The sequence below is a fragment of the Tamandua tetradactyla genome, chromosome 5, assembly GCF_023851605.1.
Source record: "Tamandua tetradactyla isolate mTamTet1 chromosome 5, mTamTet1.pri, whole genome shotgun sequence".
Lineage (NCBI taxonomy): Eukaryota > Metazoa > Chordata > Mammalia > Pilosa > Myrmecophagidae > Tamandua > Tamandua tetradactyla.
Genome location: NC_135331.1, coordinates 72,193,437 through 72,215,627, shown reverse-complemented (window position 1 = coordinate 72,215,627; position 22,191 = coordinate 72,193,437). Strand labels below are relative to the sequence as shown.

The window sequence follows — 22,191 nt, the reverse complement described above, 5'->3', positions numbered from 1 at the left end:
AAGCCAGCACTAGAGCTGAAGGAAGAACTGGATTGATGTTGATTTTTACCTTTTTTTTTTTTTTCTTTACATGGACAGGCACCAGGAACCGAACCCGGATCTCCGGCATGGCAGGCGAGAACACTGCCACTGAGCTACTGTTGCCGGCCCTCCCTTAAAAATTTTTAAGTGTTAAATAACAAATAATATGCTCTTTAATTCTTCAACTGAAGAGGGATTCAATCCCTCTTCAATTTTACTCAAGCCAAAGACTCTGATTCTACCTTGTCTTATTTTCCCACAGCAAACCGTGGAAGTAACCTAAAAATAACACAAGAGAATTTATTTAAATGAAGAGATTAATATAAATTCAGTTTACTTTGGAAATGTTTTCACAGCTGAAGACCATGAACTTTCCAGACTTCTTACATAAATTTCACCCATTCTCTGAAGACAAACTGTTTTTGGAATTATAAATGTACACGGATGCTGCTTTTAGCACCCAAAAATACCTGTGGTAGGTGTCCCTCATGGCAGTGCCTTATGCTACTCCAAAATTATTTTTATCAAGGTTGAATGTTACGGACGCCTTAATTTTCTCATAAAATTCATTCTAGACAAATATAACCAATCACAGCAGGGTTATAGGATTTACGTTATACATTAACTTACACAGATTGTCCTGGAATCCAAATATCCAAAGCCTCTGATTTTTTCACTTACTAATGGTGCAAAGTACCCTGAACTAGTAAGTGAAAGAAGTTATTCTTCACTGTACCTATTTTTATTGAAGATGCATAAGTTTTTTATAGGCCACACATTCCCCAAAAGGCACCCTGCATCTGCTGCCTTGAAGCCCCAGAACTTTAGTGTCTTTGTCTCAGATACCATTTTGCCATCCACGATCCTGCAGGTGGTGGCCTTGTGGATGATTTGCATGAAGTTGCTGCTGTCCAGGTCATCACTGAGACTGAAGTCCTCTCCGTCTTCTAGCAGGCGGCAGTAGGTGGCAAGCTCAGCCTCCAGCTTGATCTTGGCCCTAGCAGGGCCTCGTACTCGTGGGCCTGGAACTGCCCCTCTGCCTGAGTCTGTGCCAGCTCTGACTCCAGGTGCAGCAGGATCTCGTTGAGTTGCTCCATCTGCAGAGCGTAGCAGGCTTCCATCTTCCACAAGCTGTTCTCCAAGCTGACCTTCAGATTTCTCATGGAATCCAGTTCTATTTCCAAGGACTGGGCAGTACATTTCAGCTCTGTGAGTGTCATCTCAGCAGCTCCTATCTCAGCGGACTAAGAGGTGACCACTGTGGTGCTCTCAGTCTGCTGAGACCAGTACTTAACCAGCTCCTCTCGGTTCTTCTGAGCCAACTCATCATACTGGCCTGGATATCTCCCATGGTCTTGCTGAGGTCCTGAGACTTGGGGACAAACACCTCTATGGTCAGCCCAGAGCTGGCAATCTGGACTTGTAGGTCCTTTACTTCCTCCGCCTGGTTCTTCTTCATGAAGAGCAGCAGCTCCTCCTTGAGAGCCACGATCTCCATCTCCAGCTGCAGCTGAGTGATGCTGGTGTCATCAGTGACCTTGCAGAGCCTGTGAATGTCATTCTCCACAGACTGGCACATGGCCAACCCAGTCTCTTACTTGACTCTGAAGTCAGCAGCAGCCAGTCGGGCAGTCAATCTTCAGAAGGATGTGGATATTATATGCGAAATTTTCAAAGATCTGAGCCCTTAGTTGCTTGATGGTCTTCAGGTAGCAGCCTCAGTCCCTGACCTAGGGTCCCTTCATTGTTAGGTGTTCCTGAATTTTGCCCTCCAGTTTATGATTTTCAGTCTCCAGTCTCCTCACCCTGTCCAGGTAGGAAACCAGGGGGTTGTTCTGGGTCTGCATGGTCTCCTAGCCGTGGATACCGTCCATCACCACCAGACCCCTGCCCACACTGCCAGCCAGGCCCCCAGGCCCCTAAACTCCCCTGGAGCTAGAGGGACAGGACACAGAGATTCAAGGAGCCGGAGCCACCTGCATCCACTTAAGACACTAGTTGTGCTGTTCATTGGCTGGACCCATGAGTGGGCAACTGGACAGAGCCCAGGGATTGGTAGTTGGTGGAGAAGGTGGTGAAGCAGGTGGTGAAGCTCATATTGTCTCGGGAGGAAGGCAAGAAGCTGGGCTGCAGCATCTGGCTGCAGATTCTGTACCTATTTTTAAAATATACCAAGCAGTTATCTTTATTGAGAGAAAAACAGAAAAACACTCATTTGAAAAATAGTTCATTTATCTTGATAACATGGTTTTATCACTTAAATAGAGTGTAATCATCAAAAGAGTTGAGAGAATGTGTTGAAAAGGAACGACTCATATAAACTTCTCCTTTGAGAAATACTCATGGAATATTAAAATACAAAATTGTACAATATGCTAGGAAATTCTGAAACATCAATGCTGGGGAAAAAAAAACATGCCAATAATTCAGAAGATTGTTTAGGAAAGATTTCCTTAGAAAGGATGTCTACGTTAAATTATTAGCTGAGACTAATTTTTGAGGATGCCGGCTATATGCTAAGCTGACATTAACTTATTCAAACATATAATTAATGCTGGAGAAAAAGAACAAGTGAGCTGACATCAAAAGGCAAATGTCTGACCATCCAACACACGGCAAGTAATAATGAGGATAAATTTTCAAAGTACCATCAACATAAATCATTTACTAAGAGTATAGAATATGTGTTCCTTTTTATTACTGTGTTAATGAACAACTTGAATCTGACAGGGAGCATTGACTACCTGAAGCTTTTAAGAGTTATAAACTTTGTCCAGAATTGTTGCTGTTCTGGATAGTCAGAAAGCACTGTAGGACATGGGGCAAATAGGTATATAATTGTGGCCTGCAGTTATGAGATTTAGTAATTGCTATATAATCGTGCACAGTGATACAGGGTTGAAAAAGAATACCAGCAACATAATGCAGGTTATGGTGGTTGGAGGTTCCTAATGTACTTTCTGAAAGCATACTGACCACCCAAAATTGATCAAGTAATTCTTCCATTTAAGCAGTACTTCATTTTGCAAGTATTTTCTTGCAGGACAGACTGCCCCAGTGTTCTTATATAGGTGATTCACTTCTGGGAGCACATAGCTTATATTCAACAGAAATGTAAACATTTGACTACACAAAAACTTGTTCATAAATGCATGAATATTTATAGCATCTAAAAATAGGGACAGTCTGAATATACATTCCCAAACAATGGAGTATTATTTGACAACAAAAATAAATGACTTATTTTTGCATGCTGGTACATCTATGAACCCTGATAACATTGTGCTAAATAAAAGAAGTTAGTCACAAAGACCACATGTTGCATTATTGCATTTATATGAACTGCCCAGAATTGGCACATACATAAGGATTTGCCTAAGGGTTCGGGAAGGGACTAATGGAAATGATTTCCAATGATTAAGGGCTTTTGGAGCTGTTAAAATGTTTTAAAACTGATTATCCTGAGGGTTACACAACTCTGAATATTCTAAAACCATTAAATCATATACTTTAGATGGATGAATTTTATCTAATGTGAGTTATATCTCAAAAAAGAAGTTTTACAAAAAGGTTTAGAAGCCTATATAGCTATGTGCTCCCAGAAAACGGTTTATTCATTCTTGCTGACAATAGATCTCAACAATGTAAGTACATTATAAACATAAAAAAATAGTTGAAAGTATATATCTCCCTTTTCCTTCCACAGTCCCAACCATATTGCAAAATCTTAACTAAGATTGGGTGGCACTAAATATTTCACAATTATAAATCTCTTATAAAGAGATTAACAAGTCAGTTTACTTTGTCTTCTTTATGGTCAGCTCTTCTTGCTAGTTTTGAAATCAAAACTCACTGACTCCCAGATAACCCAATAAGGTACCTATAAAAGGCTCTCAAAGCAGTGCTCTCTGAATAGAAAGGTTCTTCCCATCTAATGGACATCACATACTTATTTAGTTCATTCCATTATTTTCAGTACAACTGAAAACTTTCTACTATATAATCACCACATATTTTGACAGTTATAAGCTTTCCCTTCCACTAGACTTAAAACCAGGGCTTCTAAACCTTTTTGTAAAACTTCTTTTTTGAGATATAACTCACATTAGATAAAATTCATCCATCTAAAGTATATGATTTAATGGTTTTAGAATATTCAGAGTTGTGTAACCCTCAGGATAATCAGTTTTAAAACATTTTAACAGCTCCAAAAGCCCTTAATCATTGGAAATCATTTCCATTAGTCCCTTCCCGAACCCTTAGGCAAATCCTTATGTATGTGCCAATTCTGGGCAGTTCATATAAATGCAATAATGCAACATGTGGTCTTTGTGACTAACTTCTTTTATTTAGCACAATGTTATCAGGGTTCATAGATGTACCAGCATGCAAAAATAAGTCATTTATTTTTGTTGTCAAATAATACTCCATTGTTTGGGAATGTATATTCAGACTGTCCCTATTTTTAGATGCTATAAATATTCATGCATTTATGAACAAGTTTTTGTGTAGTCAAATGTTTACATTTCTGTTGAATATACACCTAGGAGTGGAATTGTTGAATCATAAGGTGTTCTAGTTTGCTAGCTGCCAGAATGCAATATACCAGAAACAGAATGGCTTTTAAAAAGGAGAATTTAATGAGTTGCTAGTTTACACAGTTCTAAGGCTGAGATAATGTCCCAATTACAACAAGTCTATAGAAATGTCTAATCAAAGGAATCCAGGGAAAGACAACTTGGTTCAAGAAGGCCAATGAAGTTCAGGGTTTCTCACTCAAGTGAGAAGGCACACGGTGAACACAGTCATGGTTTCTCTCTCAGCTGGAAGGGCACATGGCAAGCACAACGTGATCTGCTAGCTTTCTCTCCTGGCTTCCTGTTTCATGAAGCTCCCTGGGAGGTGTTTTCCTTCTTCATCTCCAGAGGTCACTGGCTTGTGGACTTCTGCTTCTCGTGGCTATGTTGTTCTTCTCTACTCTCTCTGAATCTCTTACTCTCCAAAATGTTTCCTCTTTATAGGACTTCAGAGATTTATGAAGACCCACCCCAATGGGTAAAGACATGTCGTCACCTAATGCAGCTTAACAACCACTCTTGACTAAATCACATCTCCAGGGAGATGATCTGATTACAGTTTCAAACATACAGTATCGAATAGGGATTATTCTGCCTTTACAAAATGGGATTTTGATTAAAACATGGCTTTTCTAGGGTCCATACATCCTTTCAAACCAGCACATAAGGTATATCCATGTTTAATATATTAAGGAACTGCCAAACTGCTTTCCAAAACAGCTATACCAGTTTACACCCCACCTCATAAATGTATGAGGATTCCTATTTCTACACTTCCTCAAGATATCTTATTATCTCACCTTTTTATTTTAGAAATCCTAAAGAGTGTGAAGTGGCATCACATTGTGGTTTGATTTACACTTCCTTGAGGAAAATGTATGCTGACCATCTTTTCATGTGTTTATTGCCCATTTGTATATCTTTTTTTTGAGAAATGTTTACTCATGTCCTTTACCCATTTTTAGTTAGGTTATTTGTCTTTTCACTATTGAGTTCTAAGAGTTCTTTATATATGCTATATAAAAATTCCCTATAAAATATATGACCTATAAAAATTTCCTCACATTCTGTGGTTGGTCTTTTTCACTTTTTGGTAGTATAATCTGCAATGCAAATATTTTTAATTTTGTTGTGGTACAATTTATTTAATCTTTCTTTTGTTTTTTATACTTTTATTATTATATCTAAGAAGTCATAGAAGGGCTGATGGTCATGAAGTCTTATTTCTATATTTTCTTCTAAGGGTTTTACAGTTTTTGTTCTTAAATTTAAGTATATGATCCATTCTAAGTTTGTTTTTATGTATGGTATAGTTAGGAATTCAGCTGCATTAATTTGTATATAGATACTCAGGTGTTCAAGCACCATTTATTGCAAAGATTATTCCTTCCTCATGTATTGTTTTGGTGCTACTGAAGCACTTTCTCACAGAGAGAGAAAGAAAATCAAAGGGAGTTCCCAGAAGCTGAATGCCACTGAAACTCAAAAATGAGAGGCGAAGCCAGAGGAGGCCATCGTGTGCACTTGACATGTGACGAAAATCCAAGGACCAAGGACTACTGGCAGCCAGTTCCATAATGCCACGGTCCTCTTGGTGAAAGCAATGCCTTAATGATGCCTTGATTTTGGACTTCCCCTAGCCTCAAATCCATGAGTCAATAAATTCCCATTGTTTAAGCCAATCTATTGCATGGTATTTGATTTAGCAATGAGGAAACTAAACAGTACCAGGAGAGTGAGAAACTGCTGTTGCAAATACCAAAAATGTGGAAGAGCTCTGGAATTGGGTAATGAGTACAAGCTGTAAGAATTATGAGGGCTTCATAGAAATAGCCTAGATTGCTTGGAAACACTGTTGGTAGAAATATGGATGCTAAACATACTTCCAAAGAGGCCTTAGGAGGAAATAATGAATATGTTCTTAGAAAGTGTTTTTAGAAAGGATCATAAGAAAAGGTGATCCTTGCTTTAAGGTAACAGAGAACATAGCCAGATGGTTCACTACTGTACCAAACATTTAAAGAAAATTGAACAGTATTCCTTCTCAAACTCTTCCAAAAATAGAATAGAAGGGATTACTGGAATTACTTCCTAACTCATTCGACAAGGCCAGCAATTAATCTGATACAAAGCCAGATAAAGACAGGACGAGAAAAGAAAATTACAGACTTTATGAGTATAGATGCAAAAGTCCTTAACAAAATATGGGCAAATCACATCTAAGAGTATGGTAAAAGGGTTATAAACCATGAACAAATGGGAATTTTTGCTGGAATGCAAGGACGTTTCAACATTAGAGAAATCAATTAATGTAATTCATACATCAATATAGTGAAGAAAAAAATGATCATCTCTATTGTGAAGAAAAGACTTTTGATAAAATCCAATATCCTTTCATGCTAAAAACACTCAGAAAACTAGGTATAGATGGGAACCTTCCCAACATGATAAAAGACATTTATGAAAACCCCACAGAAATACCATGCTCTATGGTGCAAGACAAAAACCTTTCTTCCAAAGATGCCTTCTGTCTACACTGCTATTCAACATTGTATTGGAAGTTCTAGCCAGATAAATTAGGCAAGGAGAAAGAATTAAAACGCATCCAAACTGGAAAAGGAAGAAGTAAAATTATTCCTACTCACAGATGACATATCATACACATAGAAAATGCCAAATAATCCACAAGTAAGCAACTTAAAGAAATAAATAAATTCAACAAACTTGCAGGATACAAGGAAAACACACAGAATTCATTTGGGTTTCTATATGCCAGTAATACACAATTTGAAAAGGAAATTATGAAACTATTTCCATTTACAACAGCATTTAAAAGAATACAATAGTTAGGAATAAATTTAACAAAGGAGCTGAAAGACTTGTATGCTGAAATCTATAAAACATAGCTGAAAGAAATTAAAGACAAACAAATGGAAAGACATCCCATGCTCATGGACTGAAAGACTTAATATTGTTAAGATGTCAATGCTACCAAAAGCTATGTGCAAATTCAATGCAATGTCACCAAAATCCCAACAGCCTTTAGTGCAGAAATGGCAATGCTGATCCTCAAATTCATAGGAATTTCAAGGGACCCCAAATAGACAAGCAATCTTGGGGGGAAAAAAGAACAAAGTTAGAGGACTCACATTTCCTGTTTTCAAAACTTTCCACAAAGAAGACATTCATATAAATGGCCAATAAATATGCTCAACATCATTTTCAATAGAGAGATTCAAATTAAAATGATAATGAGAAAGCATGTCACAACTACTATGATGCCTATCATTTTAAACAGTGAAAATAAGAGTTGATGAGGATGCAGAGAAATAGGAATCCTTGTACATTCTTGGTAGGAATGTAAAATGGTGCAGCCACTGTGGAAAACAGTTTTGTGGTTCAAAAAGTTAAATATAGTTTTACCATATGACCAAGCAATTCCACTAATGGTATATACCCAAAAGAACTGAAAGTAGGGACTTGGACAAATATGTTAAAACAATGTTCATAGCAGCATTATTCACAATAAGCCAAAAAGGAGGAAGAAACCCAAGTGTCCATCACAGATGAAGAAATAAACAAAATGTGGTATATTCATATAATGGAATATTATTCAGACATAAAAAGAAGTGAAGTGCTAGAGCTAGAATACGTGGATGATACTTAAAGACATCATATTGAGTGAAATAAGCCAGACATGCAAGGACAAATATTGTATGATTTTTCACATATGAATACTCTGAGTAAGCAAATTTGTAGAGAAAGAAAGCACAACAGCAGTCACTAGGGGTGGAAGGACAGGGGAATGGGAATTTATTTGCTAGATAAGTATGAATTTTTATTTGGCATGATGAAAATAGTCTGGAAATAGTGGTGAAAATTACATAATATTGTCAATTGCACTTAATGTCAAGGAACTGTGCATTTATAATAGTTAAAATGATTTTATGTTCTATGTATTTTACCACAGTAAAAATAATTAAATTTCTTAAGAAAAGAAATATAGGTAGAAACTAAGTCATGCATACAAGGAAATAATAACAAAACGTGCAGAATCCAAAGAGGTCATAAATAAATAGAACTAAGAATTTACCACAGATAAGCCAGTCTCCATTATTGGGTTAGAATGAGACTTGTCATGTTCTGCCTCCCTGGTAAGGAGTGGCTTAGGATTTGTGTAGGCTTAGGCAGCACATTAAAAGATCAGTGCCTACAACTAAAAGGCATTTCCTGAGTCCTTGCTATATCAGAGGCAGTCTATCAGTTGCTCTAATTAATTATCTCACCTAATGCTCATCTGTATCATAAGACGTTAATCCTATTATATTCATATTAGAAATGACAAAATTGAGAGTGGAAAGGTTAAGTATGTTCTTCAAGTCTCATAGCTACGAAACAGCTGAGTGTAGATTTATAGCCAGATCTAGTGGACTCCAAATTATGTGGTCTTTTGACTATAGTAGTGAAGATGAAGAAAAACTGCAACAGGAACAAACTTAGTGCTTTATTTAAAGTAATATATAAGATATTTGGCTTATGTGCTAAATGCAAGAAGTTGATACAGCTTCTAATATGAGATAGTTATTACTGTTACTATCAAACTAATTGCCTATGCTAGAAACTTCTGGGCTATCTCTGATTCCTTCTTCTCCCAACAACTCATTTCTACCTGGCTTCTAACTCCTCCTTTCCACATGCACAGATCTATTTCAGGTAATCATCACTTCTAAACTTGACAATTATAATATCCTCTTAATTAATGTTTTTGCGTCTTGGCATTCCTCACATAAACCCAGATGCTACTGTAAAACTAATCTTGAAATGCAGCTATCATTCTGAGATTATGGCATCTCTATGCACAAAAGTATTCAATACTACTCCTGTGCTGGTTTGAAACTGTTGTGTACCCCAGAAATGCCATAGTCTTTAATCCCAATTCAATATTGTAGGATGGGATCTTTTTTATTGTATCTATGGAGATGTGACCCACTCAACTGTGGGTGAAACATTCGATTGGGTAGTTTCCATGAAGATGTGTCTCCACCCATTCAAGGTGGTTCCTAATCTGCATACTGGAGTCCTTTAAGAAGGAACCATTTTGGAAAAAGATTTAGAGACAACACAGACAGAGACATTTGTAGATGCAGAAAGAAAATGCCCCCAGGGAAGATTTTGACACCAGAAGCCAAAGGACCAGCAGATGCCAGCCACATGCTGAGAGAGGTGTTCCAGACCCATTAGTTTTCTTGAGTCAAGGTATCTTTCTAGGGAAGCATTAGTTTGGAAATTTTTATGACATTAGAATGGTAAACTTGTAACTTAATAAATTCCCTTTATATAAAGCATTAACAAACTAAAACAACCCCCTTATGTTTACCAGGTCAAATACAGCTAGATGACCTTCACATTCAAGGCTCTCCACAATAGAACCATGATTTCCCATTCCAGCAGACACGCCTCCACCAACAAGACAAACTGCACTACATACAACTATTGAAAACTATGCCGTGCTTTCCAAACTTAATGCTTTTATCCTTTCCATTGGCATGGAATGACTTTCCTACACATCTATCCATTGAAATCCAATCCAACTCAAATGCCACCACTTCCAGGGAAACCATTCTAATTCTCTCAACCTAACAGTTGCTCCCTCTTTTAACTACTTTACAATTTTACTGTGCGACTCATGGCTCTAAATTATTCTAGCTTTGTGTACTTATCTAATATTTCTCTCTGGACTTTGAAATTCTATGAAAAACAGTCTAAATTCACTTATAATTTCATAAATGCCTAACAGAGTCTTCAAAAATGTGCTGGACTAAATTATTTGGTCTATGGCATCTTTAATCTCTGTGATATCTGCTATTTTTCTATTTATTCTTTCAAATTCCTCTTTATGCTCTTCTAGTATCTTCTAGATCTCCTACATGTCATTAGCCATCCCATTTTTTTATTTATGAAAGTTATATGAACATGCGCAGAGCTAGAGAGCAGGTTGGCATTATGCCTGCATGGGCTGGGGGCAGATGTGGCCTGGCTGTGCAGGTCAGCACTTTCCCAGAGCTAGGGGGTATGACTGGGTGTTCTAGTTTGCTGGCGGCTGGAATGCAATATACTAGAAACGGAATGACTTTTTTAAAGGGGGAGTTTAATGAGTTGCTAGTTTACAGTTCTAAGGCCGAGAAAATGTCCCAACTAAAACAAGAAACAGAAAAGTCTCTGATTGGCTCAGGATGGATCACTGAACTAATCCCTGTCGCCAAAAGCTGAGAGCATAAGAAAGTGGCTCAACTTTTCAGACCACATAGCTAACATGAGGTATTCATATGTGTGTAGTTTGCCTAGAGTGCTGGTTTTATCAGAAAATGAGGGGAAGGGTGTTATATGGAAAGAACTACTGATGTCTTCTACAATTGTCTAAAAGTTTTAGTGGTAATAACTGGTAAACTGTTGCACAGTCAAGTAAAATAAAAAAAACAGGTAAAGGGAAATGTTAATCTACAGTTCATGAATAGCATTTCAGAACTTTTAATGAAAAAGAAAAAGAAATATATGGCATCATTTGTTTTCCCTTTCATATCATTCTTTCTCAGGAGTTCTTATTTAAATGGACAGATTCAGATTTTATACCTGGTTTAGGCAGAATTAAGGCTGTGTGTAATGTGTTATTAAGTTTCCTACACTGATATAGAGGTTTCGAGAGAATAAAAAGTCTATTTATCCTTGAAATCAGAAAGAAAGATAGATGCTAAAGATCGAGATGGTATAATCTAGGAATGCCTAGAGTGTATAATAATAGTGAAATGTACAATGTACAAATTTAAAAAATGTTTTTACATGAGGAAGAACAAAGGATTGTCATTATTGCAGGGTGCTGAAAATAGAGGATAACTAATACTTTAAAATGTCACATTATGTGTGAGACTAAAGCAAAAAATGTTTGTTACAAAATTTGGATTTTGACTAGAGCATTTCCTAATATAACTCATGTAGATAGTTTGATTGAATGTCATAAGTACTTGGAATCTCAGGTAGCACATGAGATTTTGTTGGTTTGTCCAGAGTGATCCCCCGATGAATCCCAGAATGATTTGATCAGTGACTGGAAAAGTATTTGCAAGCCCCCTTCGGGGAATGGTGAGAGTGGGGAGAAATTCAACTTCCCCAAGTTGAATTCTTGATATTCTCTACAAGCAGTGTGGACAACCAAAGCTATAGGCTGAGCCCCCAGTCTTGGGGTTTGTTCACATGAAACTTAACCCCACAAAAGATAGGTCAAGTCTACTTAAAATTTAGGCCTAAGAGTCACCCCCAAGAGAACCTCTTCTGTTGCTCAGATGTGGCCTCTCTCTCCAGCCAATATGATGAGCAGTCTCACCACCCTCCCCACCCTCTGCGTGGGACATGACTCCCAGGGGTGTGGACCTTCCTGGCAACGTGGGACAAAGATCCTGGAATGAGCTGAGACTCAGCATCAAAGGACTGAGAAAAAACCCTAGAATGAGCTGAGAATTAACATCAAGAGACTGAGAGAACCTTCTTGACCAAAAGGGGGAAGAGTAAAATGAGACAAAGTGTCAATGGCTGAGAGATTCCAAACAGAGTCGAGAGGTTATCCTGGAGGTTATTCTTACGCATTAAGTAGATATCCCCTTGTTGTTCAAGATGTAGTGGAGAGGCTGGAGGGAATTGCCTGAAAATGTAGTGCTGTGTTCCCGTAGCCATGTTTCTTGATGATGATTGAACAATGATACAGCTTTCATAATAAGACTCTGTGAATGTGAAAACCTTATGTCTGATGCTCCCTTTAGCTACTATATCAACAGAAGAGTAGAACATATGGAATAAAAATAAATAATAGGGGGAACAAATGTTAAAATAAATTCAATTTGAAATAGTGGTAAATGAAAGCGAGGGGTAAGGGGTATGGTATGTATAGTTTTTTTTCTCTATTATCATTTTATTTCTTTTTCTGTTGTCTTTTTATTTCTTTTTCTAAATCGATGCAAATGTACTAAGAAATGATGAATATGCAACTATGTGATGATATTAAGAATTACTGATTATATATGTAGAATGGAATGACTTCTAAATGTTTTGTTTGTTAATTTTTTTTAATTAATAAAAAAAGTTTAAAAAAAAGTCTATTTATCTTAAGTGCTTGGAAATCCAGCAGCCTATGACCATTAAAAAGATGTTTACTGAGCACAAAATCATTCTTTCTCATATAATTTATGATTCTCTCCCTTATATTATATTTATCTCCTCCATTACCATGGGAGGAAGAGTATCTTATCTACCAGATATCCTACAGAATATCATATACACAGAATATCAAGAGTCATAGCTTCAACCTATATACAGGCAAAGAAGATAACATAAATAGGTAGGATTTAAGGTGACCTAGAAGTGCCTACTTCTGAAGTGGGCAGCTATTACGCTGCTCCAGCAATTGTTGCCTTCAGAGAATACAAGCCCAGTGCTGTAAGATCATGTTGTTCTTTCTTTAAAAATTCCAGAAAACAAGACTTATACAGGAAGCCTCCTAATTTTTAAAGGTAGGCTACAAATTCAATTGTTTTAAAAATACTGTACAGAACAAACATAGCAAATTTGGCCTGCAGCATTAAAAATTCATTCTATATTCTCTGAATACTTTTGTATAAAAGGAAATTACATGCAAATAAATCAGTTTATTATTATTTATATTCTAATTATAGGCATCACTTTTTCCAGAAGGAAATGGGTTCCCACCATTCCATGCTAAGAATGGTTCACTATGTCTAAAATGTTTGTGCAAACATATGTTTAATGTTGAAAACCTGCCTTCTTTCCAGGAGTTGGGGATTTTGGAACATGCCAGGTAGAGGAGGCCTATTTGAGCAGACCCTAATAAGCACCCTGTGCACAAGCTACCCTGGCAAAAAAACATTTAACTCTTGTATCCCAACTCATTATTGGCAGAATTAAGCATGACCTGTGTGACACCCTGGGAAGGATTCTTGTAATTTTGTGCCTGGTTCCCACCGTACTTTGCCCCACATGCCTTTTTCCTTGCTGATTTTGCTTTGTTTCTTTTGCCTGTAAATAAATCATAGCTGTACAAATGAGTATATGCTGAGTCCTGTGAGTCCTGCTAGCAAATTATCAAACCTGGAGATGGTCTGGGGATGGTCTTGGGAACCCCCTGCATCAATGGCAGCAGTAGCCACAGCAGTCCCCCTAAGTAGTGTAATTTGGTTGTGTGGATCTCAATTTGTTTTCTGAATCTCCTGGCAATTCTGTGTTCTATCTAAATTTTTTTATTAAACTATGTTTTATGCTTAAATCACCCAGGGTTTGTGTTATTGGCAACTTAAAATTATGTCTAATACAATCCCCAAGTTCGCATGTAGAACTGCCTACAGCATCCCTCTTCTCCAACAGTCTTTCTCCACTCCAGATAAATTTACTTACTATACTTTTCCCATATTCTCGTTTGTGTGTTTGGCTCATGCTAGCCAGGATCTCTCTTCAACTTTATGCCATCAGTCTATCTCCAAATTGTTTATAGTTAATTAATTGATTTTCCTATAGGCTTGGAACTACCCTAATAGGAATGAAATTAAAGCCACTGGTTGAAGAATAATCAAGATTGGCATTGCCTTCTAGTGTCCTCCTTTTGCTTCTGATTCATAACTGACTCCCTGTCTGCTCATCTTAGCTCCTGGGCTTCTCTTGACATTTATTTATGACTTTCTGAGTGCTTATCTCTAATAAGTCCTTACTGATTCACTTCAAGTTTCAAATAATGGGGTATCTACTTTTCTAGTAACTGCCTATTTCTCCTAACCCTAATACCTATCTGATTGCCTTCTCTACTCTACCATCACGCAAAGCCCCACTATAACAATTTTTGTTTGTTTTCAATACCCACATTTTCTCAGGTACCAACATAAGACTCATGCTCTCCAGATAAACATATATGTTCACTCTCCAAAAGCCAGTATCAAAAAAACAAAGGGGTTCAAGAGTAGTTCAGTGGTAGAATTCTCACCTGCCATGCAGGAGATCCAGGTTCAATTCCCAGTCCATGTACTTCCCCCCCAAAAAAACAAAAATTCAACAAATGGTGCTGCAATTACAGGATACTCAAATGGAAAAATAATGAAAGGTGACCCCAGCATACAGCACAAAAAAAAAAAAAGAAAAAAAAACACAGAAAATGACAAGTGCTGGAGAGGATATAGAGAAAAAGGCACACTTATCTACTGTTGGTGGGAATGTAAAATGGTACAACTGTTGTGTGAGAGAGTTTGGTGGTTCCTCAGGAAGCCAAGTATAGAGTTGCCATATGATCCAGCAATTCCACTGCTAGGTATCTATTCAGAGGACATGAGGGCAAGGACACAAATGGACATTTGCACACCAGTGTTTATAGCAGCATTATTTACAATTGCCAAGAGATGGAAACAGCCCAAATGTCCATTGATGAGTGGCTAAATAAGCTGTAGTATATACATATGATGGAATATTATGCAGCTGTATGACAGAATAAAGTCATGAAGCATGTAACAAAACAGATGGACCTTGAGGACATTACACTGAGCCAGAAACAAAAGGACAAATACTGTATGGCCTCACTGATATAAACTAACTTTAATGAGTGAACTTGGAGATTGAAATAAAGTAGAGATTGGGCAATTGGTACTGAAGGAATACAGATTATATCGTGCAACAGGACTGATTGTAAACATTCAGAAATGGATAGTACAATACTACCTGTTTGTAGCACAATAATGTAAATACGCTGAACAAAGCTGAAAGTGAATATGATAGAGAGAAGAGGGCTGGGGGCATGTATGAAGCCAGAAGAAAAGATAGAGGATAAAGACTAAGATGGTATAATTTCGGTATGCTTAGAGTGTACAATGAGGCCAATTAAATGTACAAATCAAAAAATGTTTTTGCATGAGGAAAAAGAAAGGAAAATAAATAAATAAATATCTGCCTATCAATTCTCCAATTAATGGCTACACCCAACAGAATAGCTTTAAGCAAAGAACATCAAGGCAGCAACACAGCAGATTTCTACCACCAACACCCATGAGGAGCTTTCTCTAAATTCATATCCTTAGACATAAAGATACATTTTTCAATGACAGAAGGGTCCATTTAGTGTTTATTGTTTGTCCCTTACCTTAGACCCTGTCTGCTCTCCTTACACCTTCCTTGTTATTCTACAATTGAGGAGTAGAGGAAAGGGCAATAAACCCCAAAATTGAAAAGACAAGCCACAGCCTTTTTAATTTCTATTCAGACACAGTTCATTCCCAACCAGTCTTACCGTAGTTGCTGGAAAAAATCTGCTTAGTTAGTGGATGAATTTATTTTCAAAACCCTTATGGTGCCAAGTCCAAAATCACATTACTAAAATATTTCACTTTTTGGGGACTTCCGGAGAAGATGGTGGCTTAGTAAGACGCGCGGATCTTAGTTTCTTCTCCAGGACAGCTACTAGGGGAGTAGAAACGATACAGAACAGCTCCCAAAGCCACAACAGAGAAAAAAAAGGCAGCGTACCCCATCCTGGAATGGCTGGCTGGCTGAGAGAAGCCACTCGGGTGAGATCACCGAGCCGCGCGGGCTTCACCGGGGGGGGGGGGGGGGGGGGGGGGCGGCAAGCAGCCGGAGTCACTCCCTTCCCCCTTCCCGGGCCGGCTGGGAGAATTGGACAGGCGGTCCCCTGAAACCGTGGCGGCTGGCGCCCACACCACGCGCGGCCCCCCGGACCAACTGAGAGAATTGGAACGGAAATCCCCAGGCCGTGGAGAACGGTGACGGGTGGGGGAGGCCCTTTCCAAACCCGTGACTTCCCGGGAACGTGCACTCTCCCGGGCGGGCCGCTGCCGCTGGCGCCCTCTCGCCACGCTTGTCGCCCCGGGCCAACTAGGAAATTCTGACGGGCGCTTTCCCGGGCTGTGGCGGCCAGCAACCCTCCCCGTGTTCGGACCCCGGGCCGGCTCGCACTCCTCCAAGCCGCTACGGCTAGCGAACCTCCCGGACGGCGAGAGTTTTCCAAAGTTAAAGGTCCCACAGCACCTTTTACTGGTGGGACCCGCAGACAAACGTGTGCCACGAGCGCCACCTACTGGGCAGGATAAGAAAAACAGAACCCAGAGATTTCACAGAAAAATCTTCCAAACTTTTGGATCCAATACCCAGGGAAATCTGTCTAAATGCGCAGACGCCAACAGAAGATAACGGATCACGCTCAAATAATTGAAAATATGGCCCAGTCAAAGGAACAAACCAATAGTTCAAATGAGATACATGAGCTGAGACAACTAATGCTGAATATACGAACAGAAATGGAAAACCTCTTCAAAAATGAAATCAATAAATTGAGGGAGGACATGAAGAAGACATGGGCTGAACATAAAGAAGAAATAGAAAAACTGGAAAAACAAATCACAGAACTTATGGAAGTGAAGGACAAAGTAGAAAAGATAGAAAAAACAATGGATACCTACAATGATAGATTCAAAGAGACAGAAGATAGAATTAGTGATTTGGAGGATGGAACATCTGAATTCCAAAAAGAAACAGAAACTATCGGGAAAAGAATGGAAAAATTTGAGCAGGGTATCAGGGAATTCAAGGACAATATGAAGCTCACAAATATACGTGTTGTGGGTGTCCCAGAAGGAGAAGAGAAGGGAAAAGGAGGAGAAAAACTAATGGAAGAAATTTTCACTGAAAATTTCCCAACTCTTATGAAAGACCTAAAATTACAGATCCAAGAAGTGCAGCGCACCCCAAAGAGATTAGACCCAAACAGGCGTTCTCCAAGATACTTACTAGTTAGAATGTCAGAGGTCAAAGAGAAAGAGAGGATCTTGAAGGCAGCGAGAGAAAAACAATCCGTCACATACAAGGGAAACCCAATAAGACTATGTGTAGATTTCTCAGCAGAAACCATGGAGGCTAGAAGACAGTGGGATGATATATTTAAATTACTAAAAGAGAAAAACTGCCAAACAAGACTCCTATACCCAGCAAAATTGTCCTTCAAAAATGAGGGAGAAATTAAAACATTCTCAGACAAAAAGTCACTGAGAGAATTTGTGACCAAGAGAACAGCTCTGCAAGAAATACTAAAGGGAGTACTAGAGTCAGATACGAAAAGACAGAGGAGAGAGATATGGAGAAAATTGTAGAAAGAAGGAAAATCAGATATGATATATAGAATACAAAAGGCAAAATGGTAGAGGAAAGTATTACCCAAACAATAATAACACTAAATGTTAATGGACTGAATTCCCCAATCAAAAGACACAGAATGGCAGAATGGATTAAAAAAAAGGATCCTTCTATATGCTGTCTACAGGAAACACATCTTAGACCCAAAGATAAACATAGGTTGAAAGTGAAAGGTTGGGAAAAGATATTTCATGCAAATAACAACCAGAAAATAGCAGCAGTGGCTATATTAATATCTAACAAATTAGACTTCAAATGTAAAACAGTTAAAAGAGACAAAGAAGGACACTATATACTAATTAAAGGAACAATTAAACAAGAAGACATAACAATCATAAATATTTACGCACCGAACCAGAATGCCCCAAAATACGTGAGGAATACACTGCAAACACTGAAAAGGGAAATAGACACAAATACCATAATAGTTGGAGACTTCAATTCCCCACTCTCATCAAAGGACAGAACATCTAGACAGAGGATCAATAAAGAAAGAGAGAATCTGAATATTACTATAAAGGAGCTAGACTTAACAGACATTTATAGGACATTAAATCCCACAACAGCAGGATACAACTTTTTCTCAAGTGCTCATGGATCATTCTCAAAGATAGACCATATGCTGGGTCACAAAGCAAGTCTTAACAAATTTAAAAAGATTGAAATCATACACAACACTTTCTTGAATCATAAAGGAATGAAGTTGGAAATAAATAATAGGCGGAATGCCAGAAAATTCGAAAATACATGGTGGCTCAACAACACACTCTTAAACAACGAGTGGGTCAAAGAAGAAATTGCAAGAGAAATTAGTAAATACCTTGAGGCAAATGAAAATGAAAACACAACATATCAAAACTTATGGGATGCAGCAAAGGCCGTGCTAAGAGGGAAATTTATTGCCCTAAATGCCTATATCAGAAAAGAAGAAAAGGCAAAAATGCAGGAATTAACTGTTCACTTGGAAGAACTGGAGAAAGAACAGCAAACTAATCCCAAAGCAAGCAAAAGGAAAGAAATAACAAAGATCAGAGCAGAAATAAATGAAATTGAAAACATGAAAACAATAGAGAAAATCAATAAGACCAGAAGTTGGTTCTATGAGAAAATCAATAAGATTGATGGGCCCTTATCAAGATTGACAAAAAGAAGAAGAGAGAGGATGCAAATAAATAAGATCAGAAATGGAAGAGGAGACATAACTACTGACCTCACAGAAATAAAGGAGGTAATAACAGGATACTATGAACAACTTTATGCTAATAAATACAACAATGTAGATGAAATGGACGGGTTCCTGGAAAGATATGAACAACCAACTTTGACTAAAGAAGACATAGATGACCTCAACAAACTAATCACAAGTAAAGAAATTGAATTAGTCATTCAAAATCTTCCTAAAAAGAAAAGTCCAGGACCAGATGGCTTCACATGTGAATTCTACCAAATGTTCCAGAAAGAATTAGTACCAATTCTCCTCAAACTCTTCAAAAAAATCAAAGTGGAGGGAAAACTACCTAATTCATTCTATGAAGCCAACATCACCCTCATATCAAAACCAGGCAAAGATATTACAAAAAAAGAAAACCACAGACCAATCTCTCTAATGAATATAGATGCAAAAATCCTCAATAAAATTCTAGCAAATCATATCCAATAACACATTAAAAGATTATACATCATGACCAAGTAGGATTCATCCCAGGTATGCAAGGATGGTTCAACATAAGAAAATCAATTAATGTAATACACCATATCAACAAATCAAAGCAGAAAAATCACATGATCATCTCAATTGATGCAGAGAAGGCATCTGACAAGATCCAACATCCTTTCCTGTTGAAAACACTTCAAAAGATAGGAATACAAGGGGAACTTCCTCAAAATGATAGAGGGAATATATGAAAAACCCACAGCTAATATCATCCTCAATGGGGAAAAATTGAAAACTTTCCCCCTAAGATCAGGAACAAGACAAGGATGTCCACTATCACCACTATTATTCAACATTGTGTTGGAGGTTCTAGCCAGAGCAATTAGACAAGAAAAAGAAATACAAGGCATCAAAATTGGAAAGGAAGAAGTAAAACTATCACTGTTTGCAGACGATATGATACTATACGTCGAAAACTCGGAAAAATCCACAACAAAACTACTAGAGCTAATAAATGAGTACAGCAAAGTAGCAGGTTACAAGATCAACATTCAAAAATCTGTAGCATTTCTATACACTAGTAATGAACAAGCTGAGGGGGAAATCAAGAAACGAATCCCATTTACAATTGCAACTAAAAGAATAAAATATCTAGGAATAAATTTAACTAAAGAGACAAAAAACCTATATAAAGAAAACTACAAAAAACTGCTAAAAGAAATCACAGAAGACCTAAATAGATGGAAGGGCATACCATGTTCATGGATTGGAAGACTAAATATAGTTAAGATGTCAATCCTACCTAAATTGATTTACAGATTCAATGCAATATCAATCAAAATCCCAACAATTTATTTTTCAGAAATAGAAAAACCAATAAGCAAATTTATCTGGAAGGGCAGGGTGCCCCAAATTGCTAAAAACATCTTGAGGAAAAAAAACGAAGCTGGAGGTCTCGTGCTGCCTGACTTTAAGGCATATTATGAAGCCACAGTGGTCGAAACAGCATGCTATTGGCATAAAGATAGATATATCGACCAATGGAATTGAATAGAGTGCTCAGATATAGACCCTCTCATCTATGGACATTTGATCTTTGATAAGGCAGTCAAGCCAACTCACCTGGGACAGAACAGTCTCTTCAATAAATGGTGCCTAGAGAACCGGATACCCATATGCAAAAGAATGAAAGAAGACCCGTATCTCACACCCTATACAAAAGTTAACTCAAAATGGATCAAAGATCTAAACATTAGGTCTAAGACCATAAAACAGTTAGAGGAAAATGTTGGGAGATATCTTATGGATCTTACAACTGGAGGCGATTTTATGGACCTTAAACCTAAAGCAAGAACACTGAAGAAGGAAATAAATAAATGGGAGCTCCTCAAAATTAAACACTTTTGTGCATCAAAGAACTTCATCAAGAAAGTAGAAAGACAGCCTACACAATGGGAGACAATATTTGGAAATGATATATCAGATAAAGTTCTAGTATCCAGAATTTATAAAGAGATTGTTCATCTCAACAACAAAAAGACAGCCAACCCAATTACAAAACGGGAAAAAGACTTGAACAGACACCTATCAGAAGAGGAAATACAAATGGCCAAAAGGCACATGAAGAGATGCTCAATGTATCTGGCCATTAGAGAAATGCAAATCAAAACCACAATGAGATATCATCTCACACCCACCAGAATGGCCATTATCAACAAAACAGAAAATGACAGTGCTGGAGAGGATGCGGAGAAAGAGGCACACTTATCCACTGTTGGTGGGAATGTCAAATGGTGCAACCACTGTGGAAGGCAGTTTGGCGGTTCCTCAAAAAGCTGAATATAGAATTGCCATATGACCCAGCAATACCATTGCTGGGAATCTACTCAAAGGACTTAAGGGCAAAGACACAAATGGACATTTGCACACCAATGTTTAAAGCAGCGTTATTTACAATTGCAAAGAGATGGAAACAGCCGAAATCTCCATCAACAGAAGAGTGGCTAAACAAACTGTGGTATATACATACGATGGACTACTACGCAGCTTTAAGACAGGATAAACTTATGAAGCATGTAATAACATGGATGGACCTAGAGAACATTATGCTGAGTGAGTCTAGCCAAAAACTAAAGGACAAATACTGTATGGTCCCACTGATGTGAACAGACATTCGAGAATAAATTTGGAATATGTCATTGGTAACAGAGTCCAGCAGGAGGTAGAAACAGGGTAAGATAATGGGCAATTGGAGCTGAAGGGATACAGATGGTGTAACAGGACTAGATACAAAAACTCAAAAATGGACAGCACAATAATACCTAATTGTAAAGTAATCATGTTAAAACACTGAATGAAGCTGCATCTGAGCTATAGGTTTTTGTTTTGTTTTGTTTTGTTTTGTTTTGATTTTACTATTATTACTTTTATTTTTTTCTCTATATTAACATTCTATATCTTTTTCGGTTATGTTGCTAGTTCTTCTAAACCGATGCAAATGTACTAAGAAATGATGATCATGCATCTATGTGATGATGTTAAGAATTACTGATTGCATATGTAGAATGGGATGATTTCTAAATGTTGGGTTAATTTATTTTTTTCCGTTAATTAAAAAAAAAAAAAAAGAGAAGGGGTAATTGGAGCTGAAGGGATACAGACTGTACAACGGGACTGGATATAAAAACTCAGAAATGG

The 22,191-nt window shown here is 37.7% G+C and overlaps 1 protein-coding gene and 1 pseudogene across 3 annotated transcripts in view; both read right to left on the bottom strand.

The window, feature by feature from the left end:
- The window catches only part of NAALADL2 (N-acetylated alpha-linked acidic dipeptidase like 2), a 1,514,274-nt gene that overhangs the window by 1,443,061 nt on the left and 49,022 nt on the right, over positions 1-22,191 (bottom strand). The gene's annotated exons all lie outside the window — the stretch shown is intronic.
- LOC143682512 (keratin, type I cytoskeletal 18 pseudogene) lies at positions 152-2,244 on the bottom strand (annotated as a pseudogene).